The sequence below is a fragment of the Sinocyclocheilus grahami genome, unplaced genomic scaffold, assembly GCF_001515645.1.
Source record: "Sinocyclocheilus grahami isolate Dianchi unplaced genomic scaffold, SAMN03320097.WGS_v1.1 scaffold92.1, whole genome shotgun sequence".
Lineage (NCBI taxonomy): Eukaryota > Metazoa > Chordata > Actinopteri > Cypriniformes > Cyprinidae > Sinocyclocheilus > Sinocyclocheilus grahami.
The window spans coordinates 1,291,530-1,315,125 of record NW_015505271.1 but is presented as its reverse complement, the minus strand read 5'-3'; the positions used below and the strand labels follow the sequence as shown (position 1 = coordinate 1,315,125).

Genomic DNA, 23,596 nt, shown 5'->3' with positions numbered 1-23,596 from the left:
ATCCTCATCACAAACCACGTTAACGTTATGCACATTTGTGTGCTCATAAACCATATAAACCTGCGCGAGCACACACACACACACACACACACACGTCTGGTACACACACACACACATGTCTGGTCAGCTATCCTTGTGGGGACTCTCCATAGGCGTAATGGTTTTTCTACTGTACAGACCGTATATTATATTGCCCTACACCAACCCTACCCCTTACAGGAAACTTTGTGCTATTTTTATAATCTTTATGATTTATAAGCTTTTGTACCCGTGGGGACCACAAATCCCCACAAAACCCCACCGTGACATGAGTCCCCACGAGTCTGTGTTTAGTCAGGTTTAAGTCCCCACCAGGTTATATAAACCAGTACACACACACACACACATATGAACTTCGAAAGTAATACATTTACACCTACAACTAAGCACACGTATTGCTCTACTTGAGACACACACACACACACACAGTCTGGTTCACTATCCTTGTGGGGACTCCCCATAGGCATAATGGTTTTTATACTGTACAAACTGTATTTTTTAGCACCCTACACTAACCCTACAGCTAAACTTACCCCTCACAGAAAACTTTGTGCATTTTTACAATCTGGAAAAAAAAAACGAATTCTGTATGATTTATAAGCTTCTGTACCCATGGGGACCTAAATTTAGATCCCCACGGTGACACAAGTCCCCATGAGTTGGTGTGTATTCAGGTTTAAGTCAACACCAATATAGAAAACATGCACACACACACACACACACACACACACTGTATTAAATAAAACAAAAAACAACAATAATAACAATAATGCTAGAAATAATAATAATGTTGAATTGGTATCATCATTATTATTACTAACAACAACAATAATTTAAAATTATGATTTATTACTATTGTTATTGTTGTAAATTGCATTTTTACAATCTGGAAAAAAAAAACGAATTCTGTATGATTTATAAGCTTCTGTACCCATGGGGACCTAAATTTAGATCCCCACGGTGACACAAGTCCCCATGAGTTGGTGTGTATTCAGGTTTAAGTCAACACCAATATAGAAAACATGCACACACACACACACACACACACACACACACACACACACACACACACTGTATTAAATAAAACAAAAAACAACAATAATAACAATAATACTAGAAATAATAATAATGTTGAATTGGTATCATCATTATTATTACTAACAACAACAATAATTTAAAATTATGATTTATTACTATTGTTATTGTTGTAAATTATTATTATTATATAACATTATTATATAATAATCATTATAAATACGAAAGCAAAAAGTGCAAAATATTCAAGTGGCAAATTAATGAAAGTTACTGATATGACCAACTAAGGACATTTAACAGAGAAAGGAACACATCTATAACTGCTTTAGTAAATTAAATTTACTAAATACACTAAATTACGTTTTCAAAATATCTTTCATTAACTAAGTACAAACAAACCAGTCTGTATTTCACTGAGTTCTTCAATTAATGCTGTTTAATTATAGCCTGTTAAGAGGTATTAGTGAATGTTGTGAGGTTGCTAATGCATATCTGATTTATTAATTGTTCAAGGGAGAATATCAGAGAGCTATTAGCAAAACTTCCCAGAAAGGACAGCAACCAGATAACACTCCAGCTTCATGCTGATATGCCTAATATACTGACATGGTATGAAAATGGTGTGAGTACTGTGAAGCCAGCAGTTATCGCTACAGTGAGCTAAATTTAATCCATCTCTGCTGCTCTTTGTTTTTGATCCCACTTATTCATCATGCCCACTTACACTTCTAGATCCCCTGGCACAATGTAATAGTGGTCTGGCAAGCCCCTCACCACTTCAGACAAGTATGATTGAACCCTTACAACAATTACCTTCATAGCATCAGCACTTGAAAATTTAGTGTGCATACCATAAATGATCTTGTTTTAAACTTTTAACTTAATTTAATGTACTTTATCAAGAAAAAATCCTCAGTAATATGAGTATAAGTATTGTTCTCTTTTGTTGTTCTTGTTAAAAAAAGATTATAAAAAAATTTAATGACATTAAATTGAATTAGCAAAGATGAATTCAACAAAAGTGATAGTAAAGACATTTATAATATAATAATAAAAATAATAAAAATAAACTTTATTTTAGTGTAATTTTGTGTCATTTAATGTGCATACCATAAATGATCTTGATTAAATAATGCTTTATCAAGAAAAAAACTTTTTTTTTTTTTTGTAATTGTTACAAAAGACAAAAATTGAAAATTAAATTAATTAAATCAAATTAAAAAAATTTAACATTTATAGATAAAAGATTATGTTACTTTCATAAAGCTGAAAACTCAACTATGAACTAAATATGCATTCCTGAGACTTCAGATAGCATTACAAATTTCTCGGATGGTTGCCTTGCATTCTCAAGAAAGGCCTGAAGGTCTACTATTACACCGTTAGGTGGCGCTATTTTCCTGCCACACGGTTTTGCACGCCACCTACTCTTCCAGTACACAACACCACAATGATTTTAATGCATCTAGCGTAAATCAAACATTAGCATGTAGGTGAAAATATTGTATGAATATAGTAAATAATATTTTGGATCTTGATTAGGAGAGCAGATTTTCTTTATCCCAGCTTCTCAATAATCTTGCTTCTGCAAATTTCCTGCAAGCCTTCTCTGGATTCAAATATAACTTAAACCAAACCATTATCCATTGTGTTGCAAATGGCTCTGCCCTAAAGCTCTGCTAAATTCTGAGTGGAAGAGAAAACCACAAGGTTTTAAATGTTGCATGCAGATGCAATGTGTTTCCCACCCTGCACGACGCATACACTTCACGGTTTAAATCCAAGTAACCTCCTTTAGATTGATTAAAATGTGTGTGTCAGGAGAGATAAAAACATTCAGCTCAATCCTATTTCCCTCTACGCTAATAGCACCATTACAAGGCTGTGTCTGTTTTTGTTGTACTGGATAATTATGTGCAAAAGCCTCTTCATTAGGCACGGTTCAGAATAATTAAACCGACATTTTGGATAGGTCTTTTTTGCATGTGGTATAGAATGATTTCAATTATGTATGCAAAGAACCACGTGTTTCAAAAAAGTTGATAAAGCACACAGCCAGTATGGCTGGAACATTGCTGGTTTCAACAACATTACATTTCCAGGAGTCTCACTTCAACCCAAAAGGAATTTGCAACTTAAAATAAAACTAAATATGCTCAAATATGAAATCATGTAGCAAAGCTGCACAGTGATTTGATTATATTTCCAATTCATGGGTGTACATGCATTGTATAGCTTGCATTCGAATTTGTGTAGAAGATACATATCAGGGTTCCACCCAAGTGAAATCACGCTAAACAAGCAGTGCAGCGTGTATTATATAGTGCACCACCACTGCATGATCCAAACTGACACTTTGGGAGCTGAGAGCCAGTTTGAGACTAACTCTGCTGGTATCATTTATTGAGAGCCTGAAACATCTCAGTAGCAGCTCGGCTGCCATCTCCTCTCATCCACATCCCCTTGTCTCGCAGAGATCCACACTTCAGTGCTCTGTGTATTGCCATCTAATGATTCCCGTTATTTTAATAGAGTCCACAGATCACATAACTTCACTGTGCGGTGAAACTAGTCTAAGGTAACAGATAATAAAAAAAGAGTAGGCTTGTCCTGAAAAGAGGGTGATGATTATTTGATCTGTGATTATTTGATCTCCTGTCCTGCTGTTGTTCACTCAAGTCATGTTTTAATCCCCCTCTGCATGTGTTTGTGGGTGCGAGACTAATATGCAAAGCGCAGTATGCATGCTATATGTGCATGTGACGAAGCTGGCATATATATACTTTTAGAGCATACAATCAATGACTCATTATAAATCCTATTCATTGGATTGTGAACTATTTTAGTCACTGTTTACCCTGAAAAAAATTGGCATAGGATTTTCCATTTTGAACTATTTTAACCCAGCAATTGCTATTACATTTGACAAATAATTACAAAGAAACAGCAAGTAACATTGAATAATAGTATTTGAGTACTAATAATCCAATACCAATAATCTTTGTTTTATTTACTACAGTACTGTAAATCATATTTTACAGTGTACTGAGTCATATCTCAGGCAGTGATTGGGTTTAAGACAACATCAGTGCAACTGCCAACAGCAAATTTGATAAATAATAACCTACAGTTACAAGGCTTGCACTTGCTGTACCCAAACAAGATTTGTAAAATCGAAATTCCATCCACGTCTGATTTAAGTTGTAGTTTGTGCATGTGACGAAGCTGGCATATATATACTTTTAGAGCATACAATCAATGACTCATTATAAATCCTATTCATTGGATTGTGAACTATTTTAGTCACTGTTTACCCTGAAAAAAATTGGCATAGGATTTTCCATTTTGAACTATTTTAACCCAGCAATTGCTATTACATTTGACAAATAATTACAAAGAAACAGCAAGTAACATTGAATAATAGTATTTGAGTACTAATAATCCAATACCAATAATCTTTGTTTTATTTACTACAGTACTGTAAATCATATTTTACAGTGTACTGAGTCATATCTCAGGCAGTGATTGGGTTTAAGACAACATCAGTGCAACTGCCAACAGCAAATTTGATAAATAATAACCTACAGGTACAAGGCTTGCACTTGCTGTACCCAAACAAGATTTTTAAAATCGAAATTCCATCCACGTCTGATTTAAGTTGTAGTTTTTTTTTATCCCTGATAATGAGTGACATCCTCCCAGGCAGCAGTAATGATGTAATCTAAATGCAACATCAAAATGAGGCATTTCTTTTCCTCCACACTAGAATACATATATCATTTCTCTGTTTGATGTCATTTTTCTTCCAGACTTTTTTAGAAGAAGTCTTCATATGCTCGATTTATCTTATAAAACGCAGTTTTCATAATTGTAAGTTACCGTGTCTGGAAAAACAACACTTGCAACTCAAGCCGGAGATGCTTGTTTCCTTGGTAACGGGGGTCTCGTTGAATTTCTCCATTGCACTCGAACACGTCTGCTCTGGATCTATCTACGGGTGATAGATGAGACAAGCTCCCATTGATTATTTTTTTATGAGAAAAAAGCATCCCTCACTGTTTTAAATGAAGGGAAAACAAGTATATCGACAGTTTGGCATGTAAACGATGATAATGAATGTATAAGAATGACATGGATTTTTCACAAAGACACAAGCAGGGCTACATTAACTTGTAATGTGTCATATAAAAAGGAAACCAAGATACACATCTAAATGTCACCAACAGATTCATGTGAAAGCATAAATGGCACGATTCTATAATAGCCTAAACCGGTTTGTCTGGTTGCGTCCGTGTGAGGAAATTCTGGACAAGTGATGCACTAAACAAATACACGAAATTAAGAAATTATCATTTTTTAAATCTAGTTTTTAATCTGCCAATTGTATTAACAATTCACACGAAACTAATACGTACTGGTCTCGTGTGACTTACACATCAACGTTAGAAAATCCGTCCAGTTTTTTCAATCACACGGTACTGTGATGACCTGAGATTTTCCACGCATTAACGCAAATGTTTTGAAGTCTGTCGACCTTGACAGCTCCGTGATATCAGGCGTAATCTGCGAGTGCAGTTCTCAGCACCAAGGACAGCGTCTCTCACAGAGCATCAGGTCACCCTTCACAAAACCTTGACTACGATTCAATCACGGCAAGAGCGGGAGAAGTGAACGCAGATGACTACAGCATTACTGCAATACTGATTTTTTCCATCTTCTCCCGAGAGAGAGAGAGAGAGAGAGAGAGAGAGCATATGTGAGGCGACTATCAACAGGAGCGAGCATCATTTTCCACAAAGGCGTGTTGACATGAATATGAACGGGTTTCAAGAGCGGACTCAATGAGTGAAGCCCATTCCTCTGCGGACTAGACTGAGGTGATCGCATTCCAGTGCTGCCGGAGAGGACGCAGTGACAGCGGATCTGTCTAATCAACGGACATCGACACGCATCCTCCACGGGGCACTCAGCTTGACTCCTCTGCCATCCAGGGCAAAATGCGTCTGGTTCTGTTCGCCTTCCTCATCTCGTGCTCCTGTGCGAGAGGCGGATGCGAACCCAAGACTGTGAATATCGGGGCTGTCCTGAGCCAGAAGAGATATGAGCAAGTGTTCAAAGACGCTGTCACCCAAGCCAACAATATATACGGCAGAGATAAGTTCAAGATGAACGCTATTTCTGTCACCCATAAGCCAAACGCAATCCAGATGGCACTCTCCGTATGTGAGGATCTCATCTCTAACCAGGTAACACTCGCAAACCAGTCTCTTCAACTCATGCAAATACTTAGAATATAGGCAGTTTGACGTTATAATAAAATCTTTAAAAAGAAGATATTTTGAAGTGCACTGTCACACAATGCTTTCAACGTTTGATTCCTTTAAAAACAGCACTTTTCAGAAACATCTATCTTTATTTCTTTCTATCTATCTTAATGACTACATTATATTTTTATTATATTGTTAATATTTAAAAAAAACACACACTTTCTATTGACTTATTTTGAAGTGCGAAGTCGCCAAGTCTCTGAATTTTTGACAGTATTTTTATTGGTTCTTGCAAAGAGATATCTATCTATCTATCTATCTATCTATCTATCAGGTTGCCGTTTCAGTTAACTCTCCTGTGAATTTGAATCATTATTTTAAATATTTTATAAGATATTTAAATCAAGCTTTCATTTGAATTAATTCATTTTGATACGTTTTTTATATACTAATTCATTTTGATATTTTTATATATCATTTTTAGATTTTTTTTTTGTACGAAATGTTTCTGGTAAACGCGAAGAAATAGCTATAGGCTATATAGGCTATATTTCGCTTACAACATCTTTAAAAGTCTGAATCAAACGTGCATTCATTCACGGAAAGACATTTTCAGCCAAATTTCGTTATTGTAACTTTGTATTCTGCAAAGTCAAATGCTGTGGCGAATCTCGACTTTAGAGCACGTTGCACAAAAGAAAACATTCAACAGGATCCGAGGTCCATTTTGACCTTACCGATGAGTGAGTGAGCATTCAGCAGCCGCGCATTGCCGTGATGGGAAGGCTATAAAACTGTTCTCAGAGGTTAGCCTACATGAACTGAGCCTGAAATAATGCAAAACACATAGGATACGTGGCAACCTGTGATTCGGTCACGACGAGGCGTTCCCCATAGCGACCCCTAGAGGACGCAGTGTCTCGTTCCCTACTCAGGGAACCATGGTTACATAAGTAACCTGAGACGTTACCATTAAATCACACCTGTCCTGGCTGGCACGCGCACACACATAAAGCGTGTGCATGCTGTTCATGACAACATGCAAACTGCTGATGTTAGATCAGCACTTTACCTTGTACTGTCAGCTGGCTCAGCGACCCCTAGAGGACACAGTGTCTCGTTCCCTACTCAGGAAACCATGGTTACATAAGTAACCTGAGACGTTACCATTAAATCACACCCGTCCTGGCTGGCACGTGCACACACATAAAGCGTGCGCATGCTGTTCATGACAACATGCAAACTGCTGATGTTAGATCAGCACTTTACCTTGTACTGTCAGCTGGCTCCTCCAGCAAGGTTAAAGAATTGCTTTACGTTTTAGAAATGCATCAATCACAAATAAAAAGTTTCAAACTAAAACAGTTTGTACAGTTGTGTACAACCCTTTACATTGGGAAAATGTTGGCCATTTCATTTGAAAGGAATACAAATACTACAGTAAAAATCGCTGACGTTAACTGCGAGTTACCTTAAGACAAAACTATTTCATATATATAGCCTATATCTAACAGGACAGTACACAATGTAAAATTATTGTAAAAATGTTTTTGTAACGTTTTTAAATATTTGTTTCTTATAATTTTTGCTATCAGTTGCCAACATTTTGTACGTGTTAATGTACAGTCAGCTGGGCATTTAAACTGGCCTACTACATTATCCCGCCTCTCATACGACTACACACCAAATAAATAAATACGTGGCAATATTGATTTGAAATTATTTTGTAATTTTACCCGTATTGTCTCAAAGCTTCCGCCAAGAAAAAAAATATTCGTAGAAGACTCAACCATATTACTGATTTCCTACGTCTGAGGTTATTTTCGCTACAGTCGATAAGTGAAACGCAAGATGACGCCAGATGTGTATGAAACAAGAGTGTAAAGACGAAGCGCCGCACCAGTTTCAATTACCCGGATGAGCTGAATGTTATACTGCATCCATTGTTCTTTACGTTTTAGAAATGCATCAATCACAAATAAAAAGTTTCAAACTAAAACAGTTTGTACAGTTGTGTACAACCCTTTACATTGGGAAAATGTTGGCCATTTCATTTGAAAGGAATACAAATACTACAGTAAAAATCGCTGACGTTAACTGCGAGTTACCTTAAGACAAAACTATTTCATATATATAGCCTATATCTAACAGGACAGTACACAATGTAAAATTATTGTAAAAATGTTTTTGTAACGTTTTTAAATATTTGTTTCTTATAATTTTTGCTATCAGTTGCCAACATTTTGTACGTGTTAATGTACAGTCAGCTGGGCATTTAAACCGGCCTACTACATTATCCCGCCTATCATACGACTACACACCAAATAAATAAATACGTGGCAAAATTGATTTGAAATTATTTTGTAATTTTACCCATATTGTCTCAAAGCTTCCGCTAAGAAAAAAAATATTCGTAGAAGACTCAACCATATTACTGATTTCCTACGTCTGAGGTTATTTTCGCTACAGTCGATAAGTGAAACGCAAGATGACGCCAGATGTGTATGAAACAAGAGTGTAAAGACGAAGCGCCGCACCAGTTTCAATTACCCGGATGAGCTGAATGTTATACTGTATCCATTGTCGTCAAAGAATATGGGATTACATCTCTGCCACAATTCTGCACGCGAAAGATCATATTTTGAATTTAAAATAAGTTTTTGGATGTGTGCAAACCTTCTCTTTTGCACAGTGCAAAGTTTCACTCGCTTGCTCACCTGATGCCTGCCAAGTTTTTTTATTGGTCTTATGAAGTATTCTAATTTGTTGAGATAGTGAATTGGTGGGTTTTTGTTAAATGTGAGCCAAAATCATCACAATTAAAAGAACCAAAGACTTAAACTACTTCAGTCTGTGTGCATTGAATTTATTTAATACACGAGTTTCACAATTTGAGTTGAATTACTGAAATAAATGAACTTTTCCACGACATTCTAATTTATTGAGATGCACCTGTGTGTATATATATAGGCTTTATAGACAGATAAGTTGAGAGTGACTCTTGAAGGACCAGCACCACATCCTCTTGTACCACTGCTTGAAAAACAATTCTTCCAGAATCTGGCAGTAAGTTTTGGTAGTTCATTTTTAGTTAAAGCCGCATTTGACAGGGTATGCCAGTCACAATCTCATCCATATTGCTATAAATATAGCATTCGGTGTAGAATTCAAATAGCTCCGATACATTTTGTGGTCTGCGCCGACTCGTGCATGTGATCCGCTCCGTGCTATCGTGTCTCTGGACCAGAGCAGAGTGAATGTGAGGTGCGGTGGTTAGCGTGACAGCGCGAAACCAGACTTCTTTTTTTCCCAATGGAAAGCATATTTACACTGTTTGAATCGTTCCCTGTCCCCTATATAGTGCACTACATGCCATTCACTGTACAGAAAATACTAATTCTGTGGACAAGTGACCGATTTCAGCCGCGGCTTCGGCGTCTATTTTATAGTGTAGGGGGCGGGCGCTTCGGATTCTAGAGAGCATTTGATTGGACAGAAAGTTTGATGAGAAGCTGAAGTAGCCTACGTTGTGACGTCAAAAAAAAAAATCGTTGAGCCGTTTTGGCAGAAGTGACGAACTTCAAGCTTTGAATGTTATATCTTATAAATGCGATTTTTGTCACTGTTTTGGAGCACACTGCCTTATAGACAAGGTTAATGGTTAATTAATATGGTCTTCTAGTTTACTATTAATAATAGTTAAAGTATTGTTATGGGTCTGGTTATCAGTATTTTTCTATTACAGATTTTAGTAGGTGAAGTGTATATACATTGTGTCATTAATTCATTAGTCATGTATTGATTGATTGATTAATTTTAAAATCTGCAATATAGTACAGGTAGGCTACCAAAATACCAGGATTGAAGAGGACTTTTACGGTGTAGCTTAGAAGTGTTTGTGACAAATTCAAATCAAGTTACAAAGCTTTGCCAGATTTGTCTCCTCTCTATGTTCCTCATGTCTTCAGGTGTATGCGATCTTGGTGAGCCACCCACCCCAGTCCAACGACCATCTGACTCCCACTCCAGTGTCCTACACAGCTGGTTTTTACCGTATCCCTGTAGTGGGCCTCACCACCCGCATGTCCATCTACTCTGATAAGGTGAGTGTGGGAGACCACCAGCAGCTGGTTTATGACTCACTATATTTCAGCCAGAAATTCTACTTGCGCTTCACTGCAGATGTCATCTGTCCTTTTCTTCAGTCACATTTTAAATATGGTTGGCTTGGAGTTTTGTAGTGTGAAAACCTTTTCTGCAGGATATAGTGTAGCGAAGCCCTGAAAATATGTTTTTACATGATGGCCCACCTCCATGATGTTTTTCTACTCCTCGTAAAGAGCAGAATAATTTGATAAATGTTTATTCGTTTTCAGTTTAGTATTAATCTACCTTTAAATAAAAACTTTCATAAATACTGCATATAGCATTGACCGATTGACTCTTTTAGATTCACTTATACTTTGCCTTATGGCATCTTTGGCACTCTAAGAAGTGATGTTTGGATCCGTCTCTAAATTAATTACAGTTAAAGTGATTACATTCTAATGAACTGAAATTGCCTCGGGCCTTTGAGATTCACTAGTTCTTTCCCCCCAACCGTCCATCTAGAGCATCCACCTCTCCTTCCTGCGCACGGTGCCACCCTATTCCCACCAAGCCCAAGTGTGGTTTGACATGATGCGTGAGTTCCAGTGGAATCACATCATCCTGATTGTGAGTGATGACCACGAGGGCAGAGCGGCACAAAAAAGACTAGAAACCCTGCTGGAGGAGAGGGAGACGAAGGTGAGATGCGTGGACTGCCGACTCACATGGCCCAGCATGTAAATGAGCGTGCGTGTGTAAGTCAGCGTGTGTTCCTGTAATCAAAATCTCAGAGGTCCTCTATATATGTTAAACGTTTCCTTTTTTCTGTTGTGTAAACACATTTCTTTCCATTGGCTAACATTATTTATGCCAGAGGCATCAGCAGCGTCTTAAGTGGTTTATCTGCAAAACTTTGTACTTTTCTATTCATCTCACATTGCTTTTTACCATAGTCAGATTCTCCTATTTGTCTATCCACAACAGGAGCAAAATGAGGGACTTAGCCTGGGGCTGTGCAAAAAATCAACGGCAAGAGAATTAGGTTGCTTTGAGTTTCTGTGAGAATGTCTTCCCAGCAACAGACAATGACTGACTTATTGAGTGTTCTCTGTGTGCAGCTTTGCGCTGTTCAATATTGCACATTATGTAAGAAAGTATTTCACAACAAATGTGAAGATAAAGGCAGTTACGCACCATGTGGTGAGTTATGTGATAATATATTTAACATTATGTGAGCATTAAACCTCTTCAACTTTTGCATTTGTACAGATATGTCTGATTATAGTGAAAGGTTACATATGCATTGTCTAAATTAGAACAGAATAATGATTTGTAATTCAGTAAAAAGAGACATTTCTTCGGGAACTGAATCCATTAGCATGGCACTGTATTTTTTAGGACACTTGCAATGTCATTTTCAGTAATGGCAGCCCCTAGGCCAGCTGTTTTTATATGCACATTGGGAGTCAGTAGAAGGGCTCATGAAAGTCTTTCGGTTGTGTCTGTTATTACAACAAAACTTTGCCTGCACGTTGTCCACACGGTTGGATGGCTGCATATTAAAGCTGCATATTGAGCCATTATGATAGACAAGAAAAACAGCAGTTTTTCTCAGTCTGTTGTGAGTTTAGGGGGTTTTAACTCTTCATTTCCGTCAGTAGAAATGTCTGCTTATATATATATATATATATATATATATATATATATATACCTACACACACATACAGTACATGCATTCATACATACATACACTCAATTAATTACTCAAAAAAAAAATCCCACAAATCTGGCTGAGAATATGTTCAGCTGCTGAAGCCTGATACAGTGAGGCACAAAAATCTTACAAATATGTATTACAGTTTTTCTGAATTGCTAAAACCCATTTCTTGAAACCATCACTCATTTTCTCAAAACCTTAGACACAAATCCAACTAAATTCTCAATACTCAAACTAAATTCACAAAACCTCTGACGCTTCCATCAAAATCAAACGATCACTGCAAAACCATTTCACTTGCACTCAAAATCAAACGGTGCTCTCAGATCACACACACATGAGTCAATAAAATAAACACTTCAGAGCATTCATTAGACACTACAGAGAAAAATGGAGAACACAGCATCCAGAACATTACAGAAAAAGGTATATTATATTGAATAAACAATTTTGCTATTTTATAAAAATATAGTAATTGCAACTGAGTAAGGTGAATATATTGTATAGGCCTACTGTATGTGCTGCAAGAATAGTATTGTGCTGAATATAGTACTGAATGTTTGTATATAGCGCTTAGATACTGCAAAATTACTGCAGTCCAACTGCAAAGGCCAAAAAGCTCAAATACTGTAAAACTCTAAATGAATAGCATGTTACAGTACACTCAAATACTGTAAGTTGTGCAATTGTAAAATCAGGGTCAATGAGAGATTCATTCTGTCTCAGCATCATGTCTTTGTGCTTGAGTCCGGCCTGAGGACTTTGTCCACATCACAAGTAATGTTGTCTTGTTAGACAAAGAGAAAAAAAACCCTCTGGTTTGACAGATCCAGCCTTGATAACACTCTCTAAACCTTACTCTTTCCCTCCTCATCCTCCACTTCTTACATGTTCTCTTCCTCCTCTCCTTCTCAGATTGTGTCCATCTATTGTTCGTATCATCATTCAGTCACTTGTGCACTCTGAACTGGCTCATATTTTGTACAGTTGGTTTGATCACATCATTAGAAACAAGTGTGAACAATTTTGAATCGTTGTGTGTAAACGATGGCAACTGTGCTTTAGTTCTGTTTAACTTTTGCTGCTTGTGTTTAGCATTTTGCAGCACAAATGCATCACAGTGTGAATGATAAGTGTTTAAGTGAATGAGAATGTGTTTAGAGTTTTGCAAAAAAGAGTGCATGAGATTTGCAAATAGAGTCTAACTGCCTGAACGTGTTTAAGGTTTAGCAGAAAGAGTGCTTTATTCGACAAATTGGTTTAAGCTAGTGAGAATTTGTTTCAGAGATTGGTGTTTAGTGTTTTAGCAATTCAGAAAAACTGTAAATCCATAAAAATAATCTCAAATAATCTATGTCCATCTATTTAGCCTAGCAAAGTTTTACTTTTTCTTTTTATTTGTGCTCTGCAAAAGCAACAAATGTTTGACAGACAAACAGAAAATATAGGTATGCAGATTCTGTGGCTCTGAAAAATGTGCATTATCTTGATAGAGTACTTGAAATTTTTTTTCAATATTGCCACAAGACATGTCTGTCTATATGCCTGGACAGATATGTCTTGTGGCAGTAACTTGTGCTTCATGGACTGTAGCTGATGTTCTTTTACGGTAGATTGACGACTAAAGCAATTTTAATTGATGGATGGGATTAGGTTGCGCTCAAATGTATTGCACAATTAACAAACAGCAATTCATTATAAAGAAATAGAGTTCAGAAGGCATTAGAATTTATTATTAATTGTGCTAAAGCAAGGAGTACACTCAGGGCAAGTGTATTAATTAAATGCAAGTGAAAAAGTTAAATTAAAATGAAATATGAAGAGAATTAAAGGAGGAAAAGTCATCATATAATAATAGCGTACAGGTTCAGGTCATATGCAAGAATAGATAAGGTTGTCTGCTCCATGTGGTCTTTGCTGATGTTTTTGCAAGCCCCAGGATTAGAGTTTCCCAATTTGAAGCAGAAAAGTGGAGATTTGTTGGAATGCTTTACTGCGCACCATTTATAACTGTTTATAATATTCTGTGTCTGCATATTTTCTCTGTGCACATTATTCATCAGAGTAAAAACAGGAACTATGAAAACCTCGACCAACTGTCCTTTGACAACAAGCGAGGACCCAAGGTATATTTGCATGGTCAATGCACGCCGCCCAAAAGTTATCTGAAAGTAGCCACTAGAAAGCAGTCAAACAATCAACAAACCGATTCCAGAGATCCTTATCCTGCCAGCACGTCTATTTATTTGTTTGGATTCTTTTTATGATTTCAATCAAGAATGGGTTATTTTTTCTGTTAAAGCGTATACAAAAACTCGCTACCCCACCTCTCACTTTTTTATTTTTGTGTAAAGGAATGCATGTATTGAAGCCAGCAAGATTGCAAGTCTATTCTTTTGACACAGTGCGTGGAGATCTGGTCGTGTGGGACAGGCACTATCCAGATGTTACTCCCACCTTTCTGCAGCATTTCTTCCTTTTTGTTGTTTTTTGTTTGTTTTTGGTTGGGAAAGAAGCCACCACCACCATCACCACCACCTTCCTTCACCTGTTTTTTGCTTTCCGGTTGCATCAATCTTCTTCTCCCTCTTCCTCTAACATGCACGTTTTTCCTTGGAATCTTGATTCCCTTGAGTTTGCATGTGAAAATGCAGAACTTTTTACCTGCTCCAAGCTTTCTTAAGTTTTTTTCATTTAAGCAGATTATTAAGCAGATTATATCTTCTTTTACTTCATTTTTTTCAAACCCCCTCCCCCCTCCAAAAAAAAGAAAGAAAAAAAAGAGAAAAAGGAGAAAAAAATGCAAGCGCTCAAAGAGCATGGTTCATGGTGGGGATGAGTCAACTACTTGACTAATGTTGTGTCCTAATCCCAGGCAGAGAAAGTGCTCCTGTTCAGCCAAGACACAAATCTGACGGCTCTGCTCCAGGAAGCCAAAGAGCTAGAGGCCCGAGTTATCATCCTTTCTGCAAGGTGAGTTCATCTCCACTGTTTAACCCATTACTCTTAATCACTAATGTTACTGAATAATACAAGAGACTGACTTAGTGCAAGCAAAAATGGTGAAGCCTGGGCTGGAGAATTCTAAAAAGATATTTGTGCTGCTATTTAAATCAGTTGGAATTTGAACCGAATTGGTCACATCTCACAAGAAGTTGGAACTGATTTAGAATTAAAATGAATTGGAATGATAGGACTTTGATTATATTGATTTACTAAATTGCAAGTCAAAGAAATTCAGATAGTGCTTTCTGGGAAATAAAGTGTTCTATCTTGAGGCTGTATTACAGAAACATCCTAACTTAGAATCCTATTCTATCTGTTTAGTAACTATGGTCATTTTCCCTTTTTTCACATATTTTTTCACATATTTTCACAAGTCAAAAATAAAGATAGGAAGTTTCTGTAATACAGCCCCTAGTCCACAAAAGTACATTTGTTAAATACATTATAATATAATATAAGTCAAAATGGCCAATTGATTCTATATATATATATATATATATATATATATATATGCATTCAGAATCCAAAATCATGTTTGGTTCAAAATTCAGTTTAGATTCAGGAATTGAATCGGAATTAAAAGACATTCTCAGTGCACTGCATATATTTGAAAAGTGAACCAGTTCAGTGAGTTTATACATTAAAATAATAGCAAATAAAGCTAAAATGATGTCCGGCCTCAGTACAATCACTTCATAAGGCATTTTCTGATTAAATGAGCCAACATCTAATTTGATAACAAGAGATTGCCTCAAAATGTCAAACAGTTTCTCTGCCCTTCATGAGTCACTCATAATCAGGCCCACACAGATTAAACCGACAGATTTAGGGGAAATATGAGGCATTCTGCGTAATATGGCAAAATGTGTTTACACTCTTGCTGGTGACTACAAACATATTTAACATAAAAAATACACTAAGAAATGTGTAGAATTTGATACATAACATTATAATTGGAGGTGTTTACGCCAATCACTCCAGTCTCTTAATACCAATCTTTACCCAATCACAGTGAAGACGAAGCCGCAGCCATTTACAAAGCGGCACGTCAGCTCAATATGACAGGCTCTGGTTATGTGTGGCTGGTTGGAGAAAGGGAGATGTCTGGTAAAGCACTGAGTGAAGCCCCGGATGGTATGTACTTTTCATCCTCTCCATTTTCATCCACTCGTTTTCTCTCTCTCTGTCCCTCTCTCTCTCTCTCTCTCTCAGGCTTTTTAACAAACTGAACATGTTTGCCTTTTAAGCTTTTTATATGATTACAATTTGCAATCCCCATCAACGAATCAGTGTATGTGCTGTACTTGCGTGTTTAAACGTTTAAACATCTCCATGTTTAAAGGTTTAAAACACAGTGATTCTTTACTCATTGTACTGTGCTTTATGTCTAATGTTTAATTTGTTTCATTTTTGAGTGTTTGTCCTTTCTTTCAGTAGACAACAAATGATGCAATTGAGAGTTGTGGTAATCCATATTGGTTTGAATGTGCATACATTTTTAAGGTTTGGCTGTCATGAGTTTATTTATAAGTGGTGCATTGCTACCTCCACATTGAGGTGTGGATACCATGGTAAGCGACAACCGCATTTCTTTGTTCCCGGCTTCTTTATATACACATCCATGTTCAAATTCACGCCATTCTGCTGACCCTATCCTAACCCCCCATGACTTTCACAGTCCTTCTGTCTGTTTTGAGACAATTTATCGCTCATATGCAATGCACGTTTGATTCTCTCTGCCAATGTGTGCATTTCTTTATTATGAGTATGCATTGACATGCTCTTGAAGTGAGAGTCGTGTTGTGAGGCATTGGCCAACACCATGTAATGTTGTCAACTGGGCAGGCTTGCTCGGCCTTCAGCTTATCAATGGCAAGAACGAGTCTGCGCACATCTACGATGCCGTGGCTGTGGTGGCCCAGTCCATTCAGGAGCTCTTTGAGAAGGAGAATATCACAGAGCCTCCTCGAGGCTGTGTTGGCAATACAAACATCTGGAAGACTGGCCCACTCTTCAAACGGTGAGGCCAGGGATGAGCGCTGGCTAGCATTCGCTAGCTTTCCAACCAACCATCCATTTGCTGTCATGCATTATCATACATAACCACTGGTCTGGCACTGACAAGAGTGGAAGCTTTCACACCACAAACATTGAAATCGTTAGCTTTTGGCTTCTGAAACCATGCCTTGACTCCTCAAACAGAGTAATAATCGAGTGCAAGGACACATCAAGCCTGTTAAGCTGTTGATTACATTGGCCTTGTGAAATCTGGTGGCACCTATTTGCATTTGAGACCCAATTTGAGACCCTTACAGGTGTCATTTCTGTTCTCCTATGTCTGTGCCTGCACATTATATGTGCCATCTGACTCCACCCCACCCCACACGACACCCCCTAATTCTTTCCTATTTAGTCATGTCTTTTCCTAAGACATACCTGCATCTCCCATCTCTGAATTTCTGGTTAACTTCCATTACTTCCAGTCATCGTCAATGTCTTCCTTTTTTGTTTCAATGAGCATTTTGTGCCTTTTCTAAAAAAAAAACCTCTGGTGTACTAGAGTGCTGATGTCATCCAAGTATCCAGATGGCCTGACAGGCCGCGTGGAGTTTAATGATGACGGAGACAGGAGGTTCGCCCACTACAGCATTCTGAACTACCAGAAAACCCGGCTGGTGCAAGTGGGCGTCTACAATGGCTCGCAAGTATGAAATCGGCCCAGTCTTTTTAATGAGCTGTCCTTCTGCTCGGTGCAAACATTTGCTATTTTAACAGTTTGGACAGTTGCATACTGTAATTTTATTGTAACACTTTACAGTAAAGTTACAGTATATAAGTATCATCAATGAACAACCATTTTTTACAGCATTTATTTATCTCAGGAAATGTTCATTTATAAATATACTATAGTTCATTATTATAGAAAGGAATCCAAGGCACTTCTTCTGGTCCAAAAAAGTTTAAAAGCCTTCACATTATGGGCATCATAATAGAAACCTTAAAATGACTAAAACACTGCACACTAAAGCATTTCAGCCTTCAGCCTTCCTTAGAGTGTATCAGGTATCAAATTAATTACAGGTGTAGGTACAATTAGTCAGTGAAGTTGGGAGAAACCAAAATAACAATTACAGGGGGACCTATAGGATATACAGTATGTCGAATGTCACCTAACCAAACCCGGAAAACAGGGGCAAGTTCAAGCTCAAACCGGTGCGCAACGTTTTGCTACGGTTTCTGGTTTGAACGACATGTTTCCTGGAAATGGTGGGCAATGGGGTTTGAAATAAGTTTTCTCTTGTTTGGTGGGTGTGTCAAACATGTCAGCCCAATCAGCAGCGACATGTATATAAACCACGTGGTATTAAAGAGACAGCTCGCACAATGTAATTAACATCAAAATAAATTCACAAGAGCAAGTATATTGTTTGCACATGTTTATTTACATTAAAGGCAAAATAACTGAAATAATAAGAGCACAAGTATAGATCTGGAACTTCTTTAAGTCTGTCTAAGTATCATTTAGTAATTGCAATGTCTTCTGGTCCATATCCTTTCCTTAGGAAGGTGTGCTAGACACTGATTAATGTAACAAAAATACTATACATATTTATATATTTTGCTATTGTATTGTGGAGTGACAATTTCATAAAGTTTTCTATACTCCTCTGATTATATAATGGTGAATATTACAATAACATAGCACAACAACAGTGATCAGCAATAATGATAGGCCTAATACTCACAATAAAAATAATAAGGTCATATAGACCTTTTTTTAGTCGCGGCACCCTTTGGAAATTTTAACGAACTTGTGGCACCCTACAAAATAAATTGTCACAATATTTGAATTTCTAACTTCGATATGATAATTTGAAAATTATAGATATTCGGTACAACAGGGAAGAACTGCAGAATATAATGTCATACAGATATTTTTAAAATTTATAAAAAAATGTTGTTATCCAAATAATGTTTAGTCCTAGAAAGCTATGTTTATCAGAACACATGAGTATAACATAGTGGTTAGATCAATGAATGAGAGGGCAGCGTTACCAGAGTTGCCCATATACCACACCATGTTACAACACAGTAAGGCTATTGCAGACAGAAACAATACTGTACTACATCGATGTTTCCTGTCGGCTCAATTTTTGAGTGGACTTTGCTGTTTCGATTCGCATGAACGGTATACGAGTGGAGCGACTGAGCGGAGCGCACATGCATAGAGCAGATAATACACGTCACACCACATGAAAGTGAAACCTGAGCGGTGAACAAATTTTCGACAGCCGAAATTTCGGTGCATCTCTAATTATTGGCGACATCAGAAATGGATATTATATAATAGATGCTTTTTTGAACATTTTAGCAATTTAAAAAATATTTTTAAAATATTTTTACACGGCACCCCTGCTCTCGACAAACGGCACCCCGGTTGGGAAACACTGATATAGATCATAACAGTCTCGAAGTTAAGAAGTGGATTATCCTTCACCTGAAATGTTTGTCTTTTCATCCTGAAATGCGAGGCAAATGTTGGATCACAAATTGTTGGATCACACATTTTCCACAAATCCCTTCACTCGATTGGGATGTTCTCTTTTATTCTGGATGGCAAGGGCAGTGACTGTAACATAGAGCGTATTTTGCAGTATTATAAACACGTATTTATACCGATTTCATCAGGCTCCAAAAATTCTTCACAAAGAATGGCCTTCTCAGCTGCCATAGTTGCAACTCTTGCGTCATCAGAACAGTGTGTTCAACACACCACCATTTCCATTTAAAAAACGCTTTGCACCGTTTTGTCGGGGCTGAACGCAGCCCAGGTCTCATCGCTTCCGCTTTTCTGAGAACGTGTTAACAGCCGTCTTAAATAATAGCGATATCTATGGACTTTGAAGATAATCAGTTAAACTAGCTAGCTATTTTTATTGTTGACATTTTATTACATTTTTATATCTAAATGTTAGTGAAAAGAATAAAAAGAAACTTTTAGATATCAATCCGCATATGTGATGCACATTGGTTATGATAAGCTTTGGTATCTACTTTGAAGGCATCTTGGGTAAAACAGCTTCATATTTAATGAAGCATATGCGAAACGCTTGAACCGGAAGCGACAAGACCCGATTAACAGAATACGGAAGTCTGTTGTGCATAACCCCTATAGCCTTGTTAACCATTACAAAATATAATAACAGAATAAATACATAAATATAATAATAAATAAAATGAATATAAATTTAAATAAAAATAAATGAATAAATAAATACAAAAAAGACAATAATCATATTAGTAGGCCTAATGGTTTTACAAAAATGAAGTCAAGTCTATTTCTTCATTCAACCCAGGAAAAATGGTAGCTTTTAACTGAAATATCCAAATAATTTTGGATCCAGTCACTGTTTCCTAGCCAGTAATTATTAAAGTATATGGATTAGAATCATGAACAGATGCATAGTGCACTGCCATAGGGTAATCTTTAGGTTGCATTTACACTTGGCATTAACTTGCGACCTGTTTCCAGATGTTGTCCACATACACATTGAAAAGACAAGTGTAAACGCGCTTCTGATCGGAATGTTATCCGATCAGCGTGTCCTGGTCCAGAGGTAGTCGAGGACGCATTGTGATCGGACCTCAGTGTAATGTAAACGCAATCCAGCCATTGTGTCTGCATTCGCAGGTCGACATCACACAAAACGCCGCCCCCTCTCTCCTGATCTGTCGGAAGAACAGAGCGCTAATGAGACTCGTACATTTATTTTGATTTGTAAAATGTCCCGTAACTGGAAATAGTTTTCAAAAGAAAACCCATCACTTCAGGTCGACTTTGCACCGCAGACTTATTTAAATATTGCGCGGGAAATACAGATCCGATCGGTTATCCAGAGGTGTATAGTTTTGGAGTAAATGTAATTAGTTACTGTACTTGAGTATCTTTACGGGTACGTTGTAGTTGTACTGAGTATCAAAGATATTAGCAACTTTTACTCTTTACTTCACTACATTTTTGAATGAGTATCTGTACTCTTTACTCCACTACATTTGAAATGAGTGTTGCAGTTACACATTACATTTTGCATGGACCTAGCTTTTTCTGCAGCAGTTTATTTCTGCTACAAAAGATGTGATGCTGGCTATTACAGGTCACTGAAAGTACTGCATCTTGTGTGTTTTGCCCTTACTCACCCAAACTTGTCAACAAGGCTACTTAATGTGACTGCGAGTTCCTTGTGAGCAAGTATTTGTGAATATGCTTACAGTTTATAAAGGGTCTAATTGAATATATTTTCTTTGTGCAGTTTTCTTTGTATACTATAGTTCATTATTAATTTGAAGTACAGTAGCTGTTAATTCAATTATACAAATTTACTTTTTAACAAGGTATTAGTATATGTATTTTAATTATATGTAAATTTTAACATTTCTACAAAATTAACATTTAACCAAGATTAATGTTTGAAAACATTGAAAAAACAACATTTACACTTATTTTAAATGATGCTTACAAATGAGCAAAAAAGAGCCTACAAATGCAGTGAAAACCTCTCTCTCTCTCTCTCTCTCTCTCTCTATATATATATATTTATTTATTTATTCTGTTATTGTCTGGCAAAAATTTTATGAAATTGTTTTTACAATATTCCAAAGTAAATTAATTTAGTAATGGAAATGATTGAACGTTACTGACAACAAAATATTTTGTTCTAGGTTGTAATGAACACTCAGAGGAAGATTATTTGGCCAGGAGGAGAGACTGAAAAGCCAAAAGGGTATCAAATGTCAACGAGATTGAAGGTACTTTATTTCAAGGCTTTTTATGCATCATTGTTTTTTTTTCTAAAATAATAAATAAATATAATAAGAACATTACATTGACATTTAGTTCTCTCGTTCCTTTGGTAGATTGTCACCATTCATCAAGAGCCCTTTGTCTATGTGAAACCAACACTACAAGATGGAACATGTAAGGAAGAGCACACTGTAAATGGAGTCCTGATCAAAAAAGTGATCTGCACTGGCCCTAATGAGACCATTCCAGGTAGACATTATGTATTATATTTAGTTTGTTGGACTAAAATGCTTTGTCCAGATCTGACTGGCTTGTGTAACTATAGGTCGCCCCATAGTGCCTCAGTGCTGCTATGGGTTCTGCATTGACCTTTTGATCAAACTTGCAATGACAATGAACTTCACCTATGAAGTGCATCTAGTGGCTGATGGCAAATTTGGCACTCAGGAGCGTGTGAGTAATATGATAACTTTATTGATTCTTCACCTGCCTGAAGCTTTGCATGTCTTTTTCAAGGTCATGCAACTAGGCTTGTCTGCGCATTTCCAAGTCTTTCTTCACAGATGCTGTTAAGAATCTGCTGAAATATACATAAAGTAAAGTGCATTTAGGCATGACAAATTGCTTAACGTTATCTCCCTGATGCCAGGTAAATAACAGCAACAAGAAGGAGTGGAATGGCATGATGGGAGAGCTCCTGAGTGGCTTGGCAGACATGATTGTGGCTCCACTTACAATCAACAATGAACGAGCCCAGTACATAGAGTTCTCGAAACCGTTCAAGTACCAGGGGCTCACAATACTTGTCAAAAAGGTGAGCCTCAGATGACCTTCAGATCATAATTTTAATGTACAGACTTTAAAGGGACAGTTCATTCAAAAATGAAAATTCGATTTTTTTTTTCCATCCATACAATCCATGCAATGAAAATCAATGGCATCCAGCGTTGTTCTGGATCCCACTAACTTTCAATGTATGGGCAAAAACAGTTATATCTTGTTTTCTGTTCCACATAATAAAAAAACGTCATACTGGTTTGCAATAATATGAAGTTGAATTTTCTTTTTTGGATGAACTATCCCTTTGAAACTGCATTATTCGCTTTTTTTTGGATGAACTCTCCCTTGTTGGAAACTGCATTATTCCATGAGGCCAATGAGGGAAAAAATGGAAGATCTGGTGTCAGTTTCATTTCAGTTTTTAACTAAAGTTTCAAATAAAGTATCTGAAATGTAATTAATTTTTGGAAAAATCCTCTGAGAACATGATTTTCTGGGACAGAAATAGTATTACATTTTCTTGATTTAATTGAATTCTCTGAAGTGGGCTTATCTCTGCACTGAGAAAATGCTGCGATAAATCAATTGACTCTGGAGTACAGTGAAATCTATTAATACAACTCTGACCAGTGTAGATGTAGACTCCATTTGATGCTCCATATGGTGATGCATGTGGCGATGTGGGTGGTGTTTGTTGGATTGGATAAAGCTGTGTTGTTTTGCAGGAAATACCACGCAGTACGCTGGACTCGTTCATGCAGCCTTTTCAGAGCACTCTGTGGTTACTGGTGGGTCTATCGGTCCATGTTGTGGCGGTGATGCTCTACCTATTAGACCGTTTCAGGTAAAGGACAATATTTG

General features: G+C 37.0%; 1 pseudogene; it reads left to right on the top strand.

The window, feature by feature from the left end:
• Positions 1-5,629: 5,629 nt before the first annotated feature.
• LOC107587328 (glutamate receptor ionotropic, NMDA 1-like) overlaps positions 5,630-23,596 on the top strand; it is a 29,014-nt pseudogene continuing 11,047 nt past the window's right edge.